Source organism: Echinops telfairi, unplaced genomic scaffold (genome assembly GCF_000313985.2).
Source record: "Echinops telfairi isolate 266 unplaced genomic scaffold, ASM31398v2 ScPeMD7_29;HRSCAF=101, whole genome shotgun sequence".
In the NCBI taxonomy this organism is placed as follows: Eukaryota; Metazoa; Chordata; class Mammalia; order Afrosoricida; family Tenrecidae; genus Echinops; species Echinops telfairi.
This window is the reverse complement of record NW_022103926.1, coordinates 6,329,812-6,334,885: the sequence shown is the minus strand read 5'-3', so window position 1 is coordinate 6,334,885 and position 5,074 is coordinate 6,329,812. Positions and strand designations below refer to the sequence as shown.

General features: G+C 45.0%; 1 pseudogene; it reads left to right on the top strand.

Moving 5' to 3' along the window:
• The first annotated feature begins 820 nt into the window (after positions 1 to 820).
• Positions 821 to 3,187, top strand: LOC101646542 (annotated as a pseudogene).
• Positions 3,188 to 5,074: the final 1,887 nt, after the last annotated feature.

Genomic DNA, 5,074 nt, shown 5'->3' with positions numbered 1-5,074 from the left:
AGCCCCCGGCAATAGGTCCTCAACTTTCTTCTAGTTCTTAAATGCTTCCTCCCCACCACTATCACGATCCCAATTCTACTTTACAAATCTGGCTAGCCCAGAGGATGTACACTGGTACAGATAGGAACTGGAAACACGGGGAATCCAGGATGGATGATCCCTTCAGGACCAGTGCTGAGAGTGGTGATACTGGGAGGGTGGAGGGAGGATGGGGTAGAAAGGGGGAGCTGATTACAAGGATCTACACATAGCCTCCTCCCTGGGGGATGGACAACAGAAAAGTGGGTGAGAGGAGATATCGGTCAGTGTAGGACATGGGAAAATAATAGTTTATAAATTACCAGTGGGGAAGGAATGTCGGGTAGGAGGGGAAAAATGAGGAGCTGATACCAGGGGCTCAAGTCGAAAGCAAATGTTTTGAGAATGATGATGGCAATAAATGTACAAATGTGCTTGACATAATGGATGTATGTATGGATTGTGATAAGAATTGTACGAGCCCCCAATAAAATTATTTAAACTAAATAAATAAATAAAAGAAAGGTACACTATATACAAAAACAAACATTCGATTAACTTACGTTAAATGAGCTGTAACTAGTTGTTCTAGCCTACTTGCAAATTTGATTTAAAGACAGATGTAGGAATGAAACTCATTCACGATGTAGGAACTCCTGTACACATATAAAGATCACTCAATTGCTATAGGAGATAGAAGGCTACTGCAGGAGTCCAGGTAACGGTGATAGTAGATTGGAACAGAGTAGTGGTGAGAAAATTGGAAAGAAATAGATGTCTTCGTAGCGTAGCCTGCGAGCGTATGTGTGCTATACACAGTCCCCGACCTGCTGCTCTCTGGTACCCGCAGTTCTTCAAGGTGCCTGAGGACGTGCACCATGGAGAGGAGGTGGAGACCTTTGCCTTTAAGGCAGAGATTGCCCAACTCATGTCCCTCCTCATCAATACCTTCTATTCTTCTTTTTAAAAAAAATCATTTCATTGGGGGCTCATGCAACTCTTATCACAATCCATACATTCATCCATCGTGTGTCAAGTACATTTGTACATATGCTGCCCTCATCATTCTCAAAACATCTGCTTTCTACTTGTGCCCTTGGTATTCTATTCTAACAAGGAAATTTTCCTTCAGGAGTTGATCTCTAATGCTTCTGATGCCTTAGACAAGATTTGCTATGGGAGCCTGACAGACCCTTCCAAGTTGGACTGTGGTCAAGAGCTGAAAATCGACATCATCCTCAACCCCCAGGAGTGCACCCTGACACTAGTGGATACCGGCACTGGCATGACCAAGGCTGATCTCATCAATATTCTGGGAACTATTGCCAAGTCTGGTATTAAAGCATTCATGGAGGCTCTACAGGCTGGTATGGACATCTCCATGATTGGGCAGTTTGGTGTTGGCTTTTATTCTGCCTACTTGGTGGTAGAGAAAGCGATTGTGATCACAAAACACAATGATGATGATCAGTATGCCTGGGAGTCTTCTGCTGGGGGCTCCTTCACTGTCTGTGCTGACCACGGCGAGCCCATTGGTCGGGGAACTAGTGATTCTGCACCTCAAAGAAGACCAGACAGAGTAGCTAGAGTAGAGGCGAGTCCAAGTGGTGAAGAGGCACCCTCAGTTCACTGGCTGCCCCGTCACCCTTTATCTGCAGAAGCAACGGGAGAAGGGAATCAGTGATGATGAAGCAGAGGAAGAGAAAGGTGAGAAAGAAGAAGAAAAGGATGAGGAGGAGAAGCCTCTGAGCTAGAATTGAAGATTTGGGCTCAGATGAGGAGGATGATCGTGGTAAGGACAAGAAGAAGAAAACCAAGAAGATTAAGGAGAAGTGCATTGAATGGGATGCCAAACCCAAGCCCATTTGGACCAGAAATCCTGGTGATATCACCCAGGAGGAGTATGGAGAATTCTACAAGAGTCTCACTAATGACTCGGAAGACCATTTGGCAGTCAAGCACTTTTCTGTAGAAGGGCAGTTGGAATTCAGGGCATTGTTGTTTATCCCTCGCCATGCTCCCTTTGACCTCTTGAGAACAAGAAGAAAAAGAACAACATGAAGCTTTATGTCCACCGCATGTTCAACATGGACAGCTGTGGCGAGTCCATCCCAGAGTATCTCAACTTGACCCGTGGTGTGGTCAACTCGGAGGACCTGCCCCCCAATATCTCCCGAGAGATGCTCCAACAGAGCAAGATCTTAAGGGTCATCTACAAAAACATTGTCAAGAAGTGCCTGGAGCGCTTCTCTGAGTTGGCAGAAGACAGCAGAACTATAAGAAATTTTGGGAGGCCTTCTCCAAAACCCTGAAGCTTGGCATCCACGAAGACTCCACCAACCGGCGGCGCCTTTCTGAGGTGCTGCGCTATCACACCGCCCAGTCTGGAGACGAGATGACTTCCCTCTCAGAACAGGTTTCCTGTATGAAGGAGACCCGGAAATTGATTATATCACTGGTGAGAGTCAAGAGCAGGTGGCCAATTCTGCTTTTGTGGAGCATGTGCAGAAGCGAGGCTTTGAGGTGGTCTACATGACCGAGCCGATCGACCAGTACTGCATGCAACAGCTCAAGGAGTTTGATGGGAAGAGTTTAGTCTCAGTGACCAGAGGGGCTGGAGCTCCCGGAGAATGAAAAAGAGATAAAGAAAATGGAGGCGAGCAAGGCCAAGTTTGAGAACCTGTGCAAGCTCATGAAGGAAATTTTGGATAAGAAGGTTGAGAAGGTGACAATTTCAAATAGACTTGTGTTTTCACCCGGCTGCATTGTGACTAGTATGTACGGCTGGACAGCCAACATGGAGCGGATCGTGAAAGGCCAGGCTCTTTGGGACAACTCCACAGTGGGCTACATGATGGCCAAAAAGCACCTGGAGATCAACCCGGACCACCCCATTGTGGAGAAGCTGCGGCAGAAGGCTGAGGCTGAGAAGAACGACAAAGCCGTCAAAGACCTGGTGGGGCTGCTGTTTGAAACAGCACTGCTCTCCTCTGGCTTCTCCCTTGAGGACCCTCAGACCCACTCCAACCGCATCCACCGCATGATCAAGCTTGGCTCAGGCATTGATGAAGATGAGGTGACAGCCAAGGAGCCCAGCACTGCTGTTCCTGGTGAGATTCCCCCTCTCGAGGGTGACGAAGATGTATCTCGCATGGAAGAAGTAGAGTAGGCCATTGCACTCTCAAATCTTGTGTCCTCTGTATAGTGTCCCCATGACATGAGTGACCCTAGCCCACATGGGCTCTGCAACTGCTGTTAACTAGTGGTTCCCCCCCTCCTGTTCTTGTGTGTAAAGCAGGATCTAAGGCCCTCATGTCCTGTCCCCTTCTTTATTTGGGAATGGGGCTAGATATTGTGTACCCATGAGGTTTCTTTTTAAATTTTGTTCTATTAAAGTATGCACACACAAAAAAGTGTGTGAAGGGAGATGTCTGGCAGTATAAGATATGATAAAATAATGATAATTTATAAATTATCAAGGGTTCATGAGGGAGGGGGGAACAGGGAGGGAGGGAAAAAAATGAGGAGCTAAAACCAAGGGCTCAAGTTAAAAGCAAATGTTTTGAGAATGATGAGGGCAACAAATGTACAAATATGCTTGACACAATGGATGTATATATGGATTGTGATGAGTTGTACGAGCCCCTGATAAATTGATTTTTTTTAAAAAAAAAAACTTGGGGGCAAAAAAGCAACAGAAAAATAAAAAAAATTAACAATTTTCCATCACATTTTCACAACCCATTCACCCTGACTAGAATTCACCAATTTAGACAACTGTTTTCAAGAACGTCTTAAATAATCTCCTATTTGTGAAATTTTGTTTCTGAGACTATATATTTTTGAATGGGATGGACTCATCTACCTCCCATGAAGCACCAGGAGTGTTTGCACTGCCAATCTTGTGGTTAGAAGCCCAATATTTAGTCCCTAATAATACCTTGTAGACTTAAAATAAAGTATGCAAAATTAAGATTCCATTTCATACAGTTAAAAGAAGAAGAAGAAATGGATGTCTTCAAATATAATATGGAGATAAGACTACCAAGCTTGGAACTGGAGGCAGAGAGATAAGTATCTTAGAGAACTCTCAGGTTTCTGGTTTAGGCAATGAGGAGATGATGGTGCCATTCAGTGGGATATTATCGTGGGAGAGGAGCCAGTTTGGGGGAGATCAAGAGTTTATTGCTGAATCTTGGGTACTTGCTTGTATGACAAATGGACACGTTAGGTTCACAGTAGGCTATGTGGGTCTAGAGCTCAGTGGAGAATTTTGGGCTCCTAAATGTGTGGAGGACAACTGAAGGCATGGGTGTAGGTGAGATTGCCCAGGGAGAAAACAGTGTCCACCTTTAGAAATGGCAACCTCTCAGCTAAGGACAGAGGAGGTAGAGCGAAGCTGCTGGATAAGTGGGAGGAAAACCAGAGTGTGAAATGTCATGGAAGCCAAAGAAAAGGTTTCAAGAGCGATACATAAACTCACAATAAATATTGACATCTATTAACACCTAGCCAGGGTTAGGTACTGTGCTAAGGGCTTGGGATATGCCTAACAATTATTTGAAGATGCCCTGGCAGTGCAGTGGCTCAAACCTGAGAGAAAGATGTGGTAGTGTGATTCTATAAAGATTATAGCTGTGGCAACGCTCTGGGGAAGTTCTACTCTACAACAGGGTCAATGAGTTGGACACAGCTTTCAAGTACATTTCGTTTTCTGTTCCCCAAACAGAGCAGGATCTAGGCATGATGCAAAATGCATGCTGTTGCTACATCCCAGGGGTCCTATGGAGTCCTGGTGGTGGAATGGTTATAGGTTGGGCTGTTCAAAATCACCAGTGGGGTGGGGGGTGGGGCAGTAAGGAGGAGCTGATAGCAAGGAATTCCAGAAGGAAGAGAATGTTGAAACTGATTGTGGTAGCAAATGTACAACACTGCTTGGTGTGCTTGAACTATGGAATGATATCTGTATTAGCTCCCAATAAGATAGTTTTGAAAAAATAAAAAAAAGTATAGCTTCAATTGAAACAAACAAACCCAACCCCCAAAACCCGAAACC